Source organism: Taudactylus pleione, unplaced genomic scaffold (assembly GCF_031769625.1).
Source record: "Taudactylus pleione unplaced genomic scaffold, aTauple2 ptg000214l, whole genome shotgun sequence".
Lineage (NCBI taxonomy): Eukaryota > Metazoa > Chordata > Amphibia > Anura > Myobatrachidae > Taudactylus > Taudactylus pleione.
In genome coordinates, this window is record NW_028284616.1 from 13,905,474 (window position 1) to 13,918,018 (window position 12,545).

Below are 12,545 nucleotides of genomic sequence, written 5' to 3' on the forward strand. Positions count from 1 at the left end.
GCTCAGGGGGAGGGAAGGGGCTCGGCTGTGCAGGACCGGCTCTGGGTGCAGGGAAGCCTAGCGCCGGTCCTGAGTAAAAATGTAGTGCTGACCGCACTCGCTGCGGTCGGCACTACGCTGGCTAACTAGGACAGGCCGATGCCGTGGCCAGCGGCACCCAGGGCACGAGCCCCGGCGGCCCTGCCCTAGTTACACCCCTGCTCGGAGGGCCACCTGTTGTCTATTACTGAGTTATATCATTTTACCCCTCCATCCAGCCAATCCTTCTCCAGCCACTTACATTCATCCCTACCTCCTATACTTTTCTCTATATTCCATTCCTCCATCACATCCTACTCTAGTCATTTAGGGTCATCTTCCCTCCCCATTGTCTTCAACCATATGATTTAATCCTTCCCTCCTCAGACTCTGTCCATCATCACATTTAATCCCTCTATCCCATTCTTCTACAATCATATAATTTCTTCCCTTCCTCCCAATTCTTCTTCATCAATAGCTTTGGGTTGGGTATGGGATCCCTGCGCCGGCATCTTGACAGGGTTAGGATACCGACACCTGTTGGGTAAGTATCCTAACCCTACGCCTACCCCTCACCTAAACGTAACCCTTCCCGCTTAGTACCTAACCCTAAACCTCCCCCTAGTGCCTTGCCCCACTATTTACCGCCGGGATTCTGACTGATGTCGGCATTCTGAGCGCCATCATCCCACTACCGGTATTTCAACTGCATCCCATAGCTTTTCATCCTCCCATTTCATCTTTCTCCAGTGAAATTATTTCTGCCCTCTTCCCAAGCTCCTCCAGTCATATGGGATAGGAAACACTGCTTTGACAGCTACATTTTTGGAACAATGCTTAACATGAGAAAAAAAACTATCTTAAATGTAAGTGTAATCCTCCATGTTGTACTAAAACAAGGGTTATAAAAGTTGACATATTTTAAGATTTAAGCATTTAATCACTTCAGGATAATTTTTCATACCATGGCAATAGTTACACCAGATTAAACAATGTTTTGACATATTGTTATTATAGTTGGTGGAAGACTGTAATATACAAACATAAAATATAAAGTAAGGAGCCCATTGCTACATTGTACATAAGCACTAACATTTTACACTGTAAATAACAGAGATCATTATGGAATGTATTGCTTATATTAAATAAAGTCACTTGTCCCATGTTTTCTTACTGTGAAGTATGCCAGAGTGTCCATAAGGGTTGGAAACCTCAGTGGATGCCCTGGTAGCTTTAATGGCAGACCAAGCCTGGTGCTAGGATAAACTAAGAGGGACACTTGTGTAAAGACAAAAAAAACATTAAATGTAATAAAAATATGATGATACTATTTATTTACTTGCACTTATTTATCAAGTATCAGATGACTTCTGATAATCTACAGGCAGTACAGGAAGTCATCGTACAGAAATCCAGCACCATCTGATCCTTTCCTAATAACCTATTCAATAGATCACTCTATATCATATAGAAACCCACCACTAATCTGTTGTCTTTCAGAATCTACATAACATCTGTGACAGGGACAGCATGCTTTCACATGAGGTTACTGTGGAGACAAACTCCTATCCTCACCTGAAAAAGGCTATACTCAGCAGAGTTGGAGTGACGGGCCTCAGCAAAGCTTCAGTAGTTTCAGGAATGGCGGCTGAACACGTCTGAGCCTCCAAGGGTCCAGCTGGCCAAATTAGCCAGGCTGAGTAAAGGTGCGTTTCCACTTGCCGATAGAGGAACGACAGTACGATTACAACATTGTAATCATAGTCGTTCCTCTTCCCTTGCAGTGCCTACACTGAACGATATGTCGTTCAGTGTAGGCACCCTCCCTCATCCCTGAACATGGTCAATCGGTTGTCGGCAGATTGACCAGCATGTTCAGGTGATGATTGATGTCAGAAACGAGCAGCGGGAGCGTGCATCGCTGGCCGTTTCCGACGTTTTCATGCCCGATTAATGAGCGATTGAACGCTAAATATATTGTTATCATTCAATCGCTCATTTTAATCTACAAGTGGATAGCTGCCTTAAGGCATGGTTGCAGCCAGATAAAAACTCGGCTCAGCGTATAGTATAGATGTTGGTTTTGGACCATGCTGTACGAGTATTAGACTGTGTGGTGCAACAGTGGGCCCTACAGGTTGATCCTCAAACGTTTGAGAAGTTAGCGGTGTGGATTGAACTGTACCTGACTCTTGGGAAATTTGATAAAGCCAAGCAGGGGTTCCAGCCGGTACCTAAGCCTAGAACCCAGGTCTCAGTTGTTAAAGCGAACAACCCACCTCCAGCTGTGTGTTTTAATTGCGGTGAGCCCAGTCATGTGCGCCGGGACTGCCCAAAGCAGGGTGAGTCGATGGACTGCAGTGCTGGAAAAACAACTTGACCAGTGGTCAGCATGGCTGCTGGAAGAATTTCCCTGGTGGAAACCACTTTGTTTGACGGTGCGAGTGGAAGGCTGGGAGATCTGGGCATTAGTGGATACTGGCAGTGAATTAACTATTTTCTCTGCCAACCTGGTTCCACCTGGGGCTGATCAGGTGCTACCCTGATAAAGATCATATGTGTACATGGGGATGTAGAAGAATGCCCCAGAGTGCACCTCCCAATAGTGATAAAAGGGCGATCTCTGAAGGTGATAGCCACAGTGGCCACCAGACCACCCTACCCATTGATCCTAGGTTGGTGTTACTACAAGAGATGGTTACTTGGCATGATGACAGCAGACGGATCATGACAGAGGTGTCTCAAGAGCCAAGCTCTGCAGTATACAAAAATTTGGTGACTGTAACACTCTCCTTGGCCAGTGAGCACCAGGAGGGGAGTGAGACTGAGGCACAGTGGATTCCCATCGGCAAGGAAGTGTCTTTACAGGACTTTGGCCAAGACCAACAGATGATGAGAACTTGATAAAGGCATTTGAAAATGTTGTAGAAGTAAATGGTAATGTAATCATGGCTTTACCAACAAAAGGTGTACGATACTTTGCATTGAAAAATGAATTGTTATATCGTGTAACATATTTGCAGGGTAAGAGAGTAAACCAATTGTTGGTTCCCTGAAAACATGAGCAGTTGATGTTGAGGGCAGCTCATACACAGCTGTGGGGTGGCCATTTAGGGGAGGAGAATACTCCAGCGTATTCAGTTAGGATTCTTTTGGCCAGACATTCATGCAGCAGTAAAAGTATATTGTCAGGAAAGTCCAGTGTGTCAGAAGACAGCACTCTGGCCAAGGTTTCAGGCACCCTTGATTCCCCTTCCTGTGATTTCTGTACCTTTTGAGAGAATTGGTATGGATCTGATAGAGCTGGTGGAACAATCTGCTCGTGCGCATCAATACATATTAGTGGTAGTATATTATGCCACAAGGTACCCAGAGGCCATACCGCTACGTAATATGAAATCTATCTAGCACTATTGCCCTGGTATTAGATATTTTTTACCTGTCTGAGAATACCAAAAGAGGTCCTGATGGATCAAGGTACCCCTTTTGTATCTAAATTAATGAAAGATTTGTGCAGACTGTTTAGGGTAGATAAGATTACCACCTCAGTTTATCACCCACAAAAAGATGGCCTTTTAGAATGCTTTAACCAGACCCTTAAACAGATGGTAAAGAGGGCAGTGTCACAAGAAAAAAATTAGATTGTGATTTACTCCTGCCTTATTTGATTTTTGCAGTTCGAAAGGTGCCCCAATCCTCCACGGGGTTCGGTCCCTTCGAACTCCTCTATGGGAGTGTTAAAGGAAGGGTGGGAGCAACAGTCATGCCAAGTTCCTAATATCATTCAGTTTGTGTCCCAATTGTATGGCTGGTTAAGGCAGATTGCGCCACTACTGAACGAACATATGGACAGAGCTCAACAGCGTCAGAAACGCAATTAGGACGTTGCTACAGTCAACTGGTCTTTCAAACCGGGAGACATGGTACTCGTGCTTGTGCATACTACTGAAAGCAAATTGTATGCTCAATGGCGAGAGATCATAGAGGCATTGGGACCTGTAAACTACAGGGTACGACAGGGGGTAGAAGGAAGGAAGCACAAATTTACCATGTAAATCTACTAAAACCTTGGAAAGAAAGTGCCAGTCAGCCCTCTTTAGTGGCAAAGAAAACCCAGACTGCCAGGTACCCATTGAGGTCACCCTCAGTCTTAGCCAAAAACAGGAAGTGGTGATCTTAGCAGCACCAAACCAAGATGTAGTCTCTGCTATTCCGGGAAAGACCCAAATCATACAGCATAATATTGTTACTTCTCCCAGGGTGATAATAAAGCAGAGACTCTATTGCATATCTGAGGCAAAACGGGCAGCGGTAAAACGAGATGTGGAGGAGATGCTGTACTTAGGGGTCATAGAGGAGTCAAACAGTGAATGGAATAACCCCATTGTCTTAGTGCCTAAGCATTCGGGGGCTTTAAGATTCTGTAGTGACTTTCGCAAATTAAATAAAGTTGCCCGGGGTTGACCAGCTGGTGGAGAACCTAGCAAAAAGTCAGTATCGCACCACTCTTGATTTGACAAAAGGGTATTGGCAGATTCTGTTGACTGAAGCTGCTAAAGCAAAAACAGCCTTCTCTACCCCAGAGGGCATGTTCCAGTACAAAATGCTGCCTTTTGGATTGCATGTAGCCCCAGCAACTTTCCAGAGAACAATGAATAAGTTGCTTAGGCCCCATAGGGAGCATGCAGCTGCATATTTAGACAACATCATCATCTTTAGCTCTGACTGGGAGTCACACCTTCCAAGGGTAGAGGCAGTGTTACTTTATTGGTGCATGGTTTTACCGCTAACCCTGAGAAATGTGCCATTGGGATGGTGGAGGCAAAATACTTGGGATATATCGTAGGCAGAAGGCAGGTTAAACCTCAGCCCAGTAAAGTGGAAGCAGTCCTCACCTGGCCTAAACCCAAATGTAAACCATACCTTAGAACATTCCTTGGTCTTGTGGGTTATTACCGCAAATTCATGCATTATTTTGCCACCAGGGCGGCTCCACTGACTGAGTGCCTTAAGAAACAATCCCCAGACTAGATAATGTGGTCTAGGCGCCAGCAGAGACTGCTTGGCAGGATTTAAGACGAGACTTGGTTGTAGAGCCTGTTTTGCAAGCTCTTGATTTTAAGAAGCAGTTTGTGTTGCAGACTGATGCCTCTGGGACAGGCTTAGGAGCAGCCCTTTCCTAGGAGGTAGACTGGGAGGAGAAACCTATACTCTTATCTTAGCCAGAAATTGCTGCCCAGAGATCGTAAGTACTCAACTGTGGGACAGGAGTGCTTTGCGATTAAGTGGGCAGTAGAGTCGCTAAAATATTATCTGTTGGGGCGAGTAGTCCGGCTAGTCACAGATCATGCTCCCTTACAGTGGATGCACACAAAGAGGTGAATGCCCGGGTGACCCGCTGGTTTTTGGCTTTACAGCCATTCAAATTTGAGGTACAGCACCAAACAGGAAAACAGCACCTCAATGCTGAGGCCCTTTCCAGAAGGTTTGTGTGTCCCAAACCCCCGAGCAACCATATGGTGAAGCTAGAGGAGGAAGAGGGGGGTGGAAGGCAAGCTCTGGAAAGTTGTAGAGGATTGTGTTTTCGGTCAGATAATGAAAATAGAGGTGGGCGAGGCAGAGAGCCCGCCTGAAAAAGTATTGGCTTCACCAGGGTGGTTGAAGCTAAGGGGAAGGAGTGTGACAGGGACAGCATGCTTTCACATGAGTTTAATGTGGAGCAGCAGGTTTGTGAGATGGAGCAATAAACAGTATGGCAATGAGATCCAGTCCAGGTTTTCCTGGGATCAATTGTAAGCCACAAGCAAGGCTAATTAGCAGCACATGTTATCTCTCTTTAATGTTGTGTCAGTGTAAATCCACAATTCTTCTGATGGTGAGCCAGTCTCCTGGACGATAGGGGGGGGGGCAGCACAGACGGTGTAATGGTAGCATTACTGCCTCACAGCACTGAGGTTGTGGGTTCAATTCCCACCACGGCCCTAACTGTGTGGAGTTTGTATATTCTCCCTGTGCTTGCGTGGGTTTCCTCCGGGTGCTCCGGTTTCCTCCCACACTCCAAAAATATACTGGTAGGTTAATTGGCTCCCAACAAAAATTAACCCTAGTGTGTATGTGTGTGAGCATGTGGTAGGGAACATAGATTGTAAGCTCCACTGGGGCAGGGACTGATGTGAATGGCCAACTATTCTCTGTAAAGCGCTGCGGAATATGTGTGCGCTATATAAATAACTGGTAATAATAATAATAATAATAATAATGTGCTACCAACTTGCTTGTGAACTGTAAACTGCCATTCTGTAAAGTATATGCTGTCCGAAGCTTACCTGATGCTGTTTACCTGCCCAAGAATAAAGGAACGGCTTGAACCTTTTAATCCAGCGTATGTGATCCTTTTCACACATCATATACTAAAATTTGTTCTCAGAGGGAATTAAATTGTAACTTGTGTAAAAATGTAATGGTGCCATACGACCAACAACTTTATGTGGATACACTGGAAATCCAACTGTTATTCCTAGTGGTGTCACTCGGTCATACTAGCTACTCACCCACTGAGAGTATCAAGGGGCATCTCCATCAAGTTTTCACTGGCATCTGGGACAGCTTAGTCTTCTTGAGTAGTGTGTAGCTTCTGCAGCAACTCTACTTGCTGTGGATGAGGTCTGCTAGGAAGCAGGGAAAGTGGTAATGCCAAACACTGGGCTCAGTGCAGGACATCTAAGGGATTGGATGAATGTGTCTATTAATCTAAGCAGAAGCTTAGTAGTAGTAATGGTCTTTATTTATTTACTTGTGTAGCTGTTAAGAGCATGTTATTTAGTTTTGTTTTGTGTAGTTGAGATGCTTATGGTCACATGCTTTACATCTTCTGAATTCTCATAGGTACCAGCTGCTTTAAATAGCAGTCTTCAGCACTAGTAACTTGCCAGTTAAAATGTTTGCATGCTAATGTTCCCATGCTTCAGGATACCTGTATTCTGACCTCATCTTGCGACCTTCTTCCTGTTCATACACTGTGTGGACAGATTTGCAGCTTGTGGCCACTACCTTGCTTATGATCTACACTGTTCTGTATTTGTTATTTGTTGTCAAACAGCCTGCGCTCAGCATTGGTAACTATTTTGCTTTGTCAATTGCTTGATGCATACGGACAAATTATACCTATTGCACTGCCTCCTCACTGATTTTGCCCTATGCTACAAAACTATGTTACTGGTTAACTTTAGGTACTAAATCGGCATGCAGCTCAAACTGTTGGATAGTCTATGCGGTGACCTGGCATTGCCTGCATTCCAGTTTGCACAGTGTCTGATGATTTAATTGGTGCAACATCCTGCATCTCTACGGTAACACTATGGAGTGATACTAGTATAACCAAGGACTGACCTACAAGTATCTATCTCCTATGAAAGTGCTCCTGATAAATTATAACAGCTTCAAGTTTAAGTACTGGGACAAACAAGTACCAGTGACCAAATAATGTTGTATGAGAACATGGATTGCTGTAGGTTAAAACCTTGGCAAGTACGGTTCTAATTTATATTGTGTATGAGTTTCATAACAATCCCACTGATCAACACTCCGGACCTTCATTATCCCCTTAACTGAACAGTTACGCCTAGAGGTTCACGCACAATTTCCAACAAAGACATTTACAGTGCATCTGGAAAGTAATCACCGCGCTTCACTTTTTCCTATGTTACAGCCTTATTTCAAAATGGAAAAAAAATAATTTTTGTCCTCAAAATTTTACACACAATACCCCATAATGACAACGTGTAAAAATTTTTAATTTTTGCAAATTCAATTAAAAAAAAAAAAAAAAATCACATGTACATAAGTATTCACAGCCTTTGCTCAATACTTTGTTGATGCATCTTTGGCAGCAATTACAGCCTCAAGTCTTTTTGAATATGATGCCACAAGCTTGGCACATCTATCTTTGGGCAGTTTTGCCCATTCCTCTTTGCAGCACCTCTAAAGCTCCATCAGGTTGGATGGGAAGCGTCGGTGCGCAGCCATTTTCAGTTCTCTCCAGAGATGTTCAATTGGATTCAAGTCTGGGCTCCGGCTGGGCCACTCAAGGACATTCAGAGTTGTTCTGAAGCCACTCCTTTGATATCTTGGCTGTGTGCTTACGGTCATTGTCCTGCTGAAAGGTGAACCATCGCCCCAGTCTGAGGTCAAGAGCGCTCTGGAGCAGGTTTTCATCCAGGATGTCTCTGTACATTGCTGCATTCATCTTTCCCCCTACCCTGACTAGTCTCCCAGTTCCTGCCACTGAAAAACATCCCCACAGCATGATGCTGAAACCACCATGCTTCACTGTAGGGATGGTATTGGCCTGGTGATGAGTGGTGCCTGGTTTCCTCCAAACATAACGCCTGGCGTTCACACCAAAGAGTTTAATCTTTGTCTCATCAGACCAGAGAATTTTGTTTCTCATGGTCTGAGAGTCCTTCAGGTGCATTTTGGCAAACTCCAGGCAGGCTGCCATATGCTTTTTACTAAGGACTGGCTTCCGTCTGACCACTCTACCATACAGGCCTGATTGGTGGATTGCTGCAGAGAAGGTTGTCCTTCTGATAGGTTCTCCTCTCTCCACAGAGGAATGCTGTAGCTCTGATGGAGTGACCATCGGGTTCTTGGTCACCTCCCTGACTAGGGCCCTTCTCCCCCGATCACTCAGTTTAGACGGCCGGCCAACTCTAGGAAGAGTCCTGGTAATTCTGAACTTCTTCCATTTACGGATGATGGAGGCCACTGTGCTCATTGGGACCTTCTAAGCAGCAGATGTTTTTCTGTACCCTTCACCAGATTTGTGCCTCTAGATAATCCTGTCTCAGAGGTCTACAGACAATTCCTTGGACTTCATGCTTGGTTTGTGCTCTGACATGCAGTGTCAAGTGTGGGACCTTATACAGACAGGTGTACGCCTTTCAAAATCAAGTCCAGTCAACTGAATTTACCACAGGTGGACTCCAATTAAGCTGTAGGAACATCTCAAGGATGATCAGTGGAAACAGGATGCACCTGAGTTCAATTTTGAGCTTCATGGCAAAGGCTGTGAATACTTATGTACATGTGATTTCTTAGTTTTTTTTTTTTTTTTTTAATGAAATTTGCAAAAGTCTCAAAAAAAACTTTTTACACGTTGTCATTATGGGGTATTGTGTGTATAATTTTGAGGACAAAAATGAATTTATTCCATTTTGGAATAAGGCTGTAACATAATAAAATGTGGAAAAAGTGAAGCTCTGTGAATACTTTCCGGATGCACTGTATGTTGGATATAGATGGATAAGCAAATGAAAAATTGTATAGTTGTGTGCTGTGTGATTTTTTGGGGCTCTATCATATACATTAAATGTTTAAAATCGCACCAAAAAAAAGATGCCTTTTACTTAGTATTCTGAGTTGGGTGCATTTCAAGTGTTCAGCTCTACAAGTCCTGAACTTGCACAGAAAATGGTAAATGAAGTGTTATTGATCTATTATTCTAAAATTTGATTCTAATCAAACGTAGGTCCTCACTTTTGTGTGATGATCTAATCGTGGCTGCGACACATGCACATCAGTCCCAATCATGCCTCTTAGCTCTCACCATGTATATTACGTGTGATATGCACGCATGCCTTAGTGATGGGACAGAAGAGGTCTGGGAACAGGGGAGTAAGTATAACAGAATGGGAGGGATCAGAAAGGTTTAGGTGACCCGGCAGATGCCAGGGTTCATTTACTAGCAATGAATAAAGTCACATTTACTAGATAAAATACAATTTGAGGTGAAAATCCAAAATAAAATGCGAATTATGTTCAATGACATACAAACTTGCGTTGTCGTTCTCTTTAAAAATTAAATGGGAATATTCTTTTCTGCCATGGAATGGATGCAAATCTAAATTAAATATTGTGACTTTAGCATAGCAGCCACAATAAGAAGTATCAGAGAAAGGGTTGAAGGCAATCATCCTATTAGTGGCTGCTGATCATCATCCTTAGTGCATATTTTGCACCAAGGGTTAAGCACCTGCAAGATATACGCCTCCTGACAGGCACAAATGCTTCTGTGCATTTGTAACATTTATGAGAATACACCCGTTGTGTACTTAGCCAATGCTTGCCTGCCCCTTTCCTGCCCCCCGTTCTGCCTCTCTAACCGTAATGGGACATAAGCTCTTCATGAAACCAAGTTGCAGATGGAGAAAGCAGAAGACTTTTTGTGCACATGCACAGTACAAATATGCACATTTTAAACAACACAAGGAAATGTACATCCAACACAAGTTTAGAATATCTTCATTTTGTTTCAATTTATAATCTATTTACTATTATTTTCTTGCAGGGAAAATGCTAAGTAGCATAGTGGAGTGCACACTGACAAAAGCAATCCTAAAAATAAACTTCTGATAATACCGAATGTTGCACTTATTGTTTAGCCTTAATTTTCAGGACATACTGTGTTTTTTGTGTGCAGTATAAAAACCCCCTACATTTTTGCCAACCTACTCTACCAGTGGTTTGTTTAGCTGTTTGCTAGTTTCACATTGTCATTTGCCTCAATAGCCAATAATGTGAATCTATACATACAAAATCAAATGTCCCGACTGACTCATCAACACCCGCCTCAAGCTCCCAGACCCAGAAACATGAAAATTGGGGAGTATGCCTTCCATGACATAGGTACCACCCACTAAGGGTCATATTCAATTAGCGGCAGAAACTGCCGTTTTTTTTTCACCATTGGTGAAAACGGCAGTTTTTTGCCCAAAAACTGCAAAATGTTCGCCAAAAAGACAGGTGAAAATGGCAACAGGCGACAAAAAACTGGATAACAGTTTTCTCCATCCCAGACCAGGAGGAAAAAAAAAAAAAAAATCCCTATTTTTGGCTAAAAATGTGGAGATGTCTTTCAGAATTGCGTACTTTGGCGAAAACTACCACGAAAATTAAAAAAAAAAATAATAATTTTATATATATATTTATTAGGGATGTGCAAGATGACGTTTTGCCTCTTTCTGAGTCCCGTTTTTTGGCGGGAAAAATCCGAACTCTGCGTGCAAATTCGAACCTATCCGAGCCTGCACATCCCTAATATATATACACACACACATACATATTTATATTTTGTTGAGTTTTTTTTTTTTTTATATTGTAATATACTCGGCTACAGTAGATATCCACAACGATATGAATTGTACAATTACATTTTAAATCTGTATGGATTACAATGTAACACTTCCATCTCAATCTCTTCCATCCCGGCTTTCTACTAGTGGGCAGATCTTCTATCCAGCAGTATTCAGTGCTTATACACAGAATACAATCCATGCCACACCTCCAATCATGCACTGATAAAGCAGTAAAAAAAAAAAAAAATCAAGTAAACTTCACACCTCAGTGTAGTTTTTTTTATTATTATTATTTTGACATTCCTTCTTTGGCAATATTCCCTTCCACCCATTTTTGGCATTAGCAGAATGTTTATACATACAAATTTAGGAGTAGAAACACACAAAAGAACATTGGCTTTGCAAAACCGCAATAGTCTCTTTGCTTGTCGGAGCAAACTCCAGTTCTTAGTTCAGTCAACACAAACATAATTTATCAACTGGATCTTTGGTGCCAAAAGGGCCAACTAATAAGGGTTTTAAAACTGAAGCACTGGACAAGCTGGGACTTAATTTTCAAGATATACATATACATGATTAAAAAACTAAAAGAAATAAACATTTTTTATAGTAAATATAATGAGGAACAGTGGTCATTTGAGACATGGTGCATCCATCGTACCATTAAGAGCATTTAAAGAAAGATTATTTTACTGTGAGCCCAAGTTAAGATTCTTTTTAAAGCTAACGGCTTTAGTTTTATTTTTTTTCAAAAATGTTTCATTTATTTTAACATCCAGGATCATGAAAAATTATACAAAATCATTTGTCACATTGGAACACACCATGTTTACAAAAAAATACACTTTTAGGCAAATTTGTTTAAACCACATCAGCTAATAGGAACGTGCTTTATAAACACTTTTAATGAGAGCACAGACATAGAACCCCTTAGAAAATGATGAAGACATCTCTCACGTCCATCCTCATATTACATGTGCCTCTCTTGTGTACAGTATTTTACCCACAGATTAATAGTGTTGCATAGTTTTTGGAAAGCAACAATTGTAAATTCTATAAAAGCGCTCACCTGGATAAGCCTTAAACAGAAGCATTGAATATGTTTAAACCAAGGTGTGACTCAGTAAGTGTATTGTGTTCATGAAGAGTCAGACTTGGTCTTCTATGTGTTCTCTGGGTCAACTACTCTCCACAATAAATGAGGTTGTCAGAAGCAGAACTACATAAATAACAACCAATATGGCTCACCTTTTACCATCTCAGTCTTGCGGGACAAAACCAGATTAGGGGGAAAATAATTAACAACATTTTTAAGTTTACATAGGTGGTTCTTCCTAAATAGATATCACACTAGATTGGATTGATATTTTGTATAGCATTGTAACCCCAGAG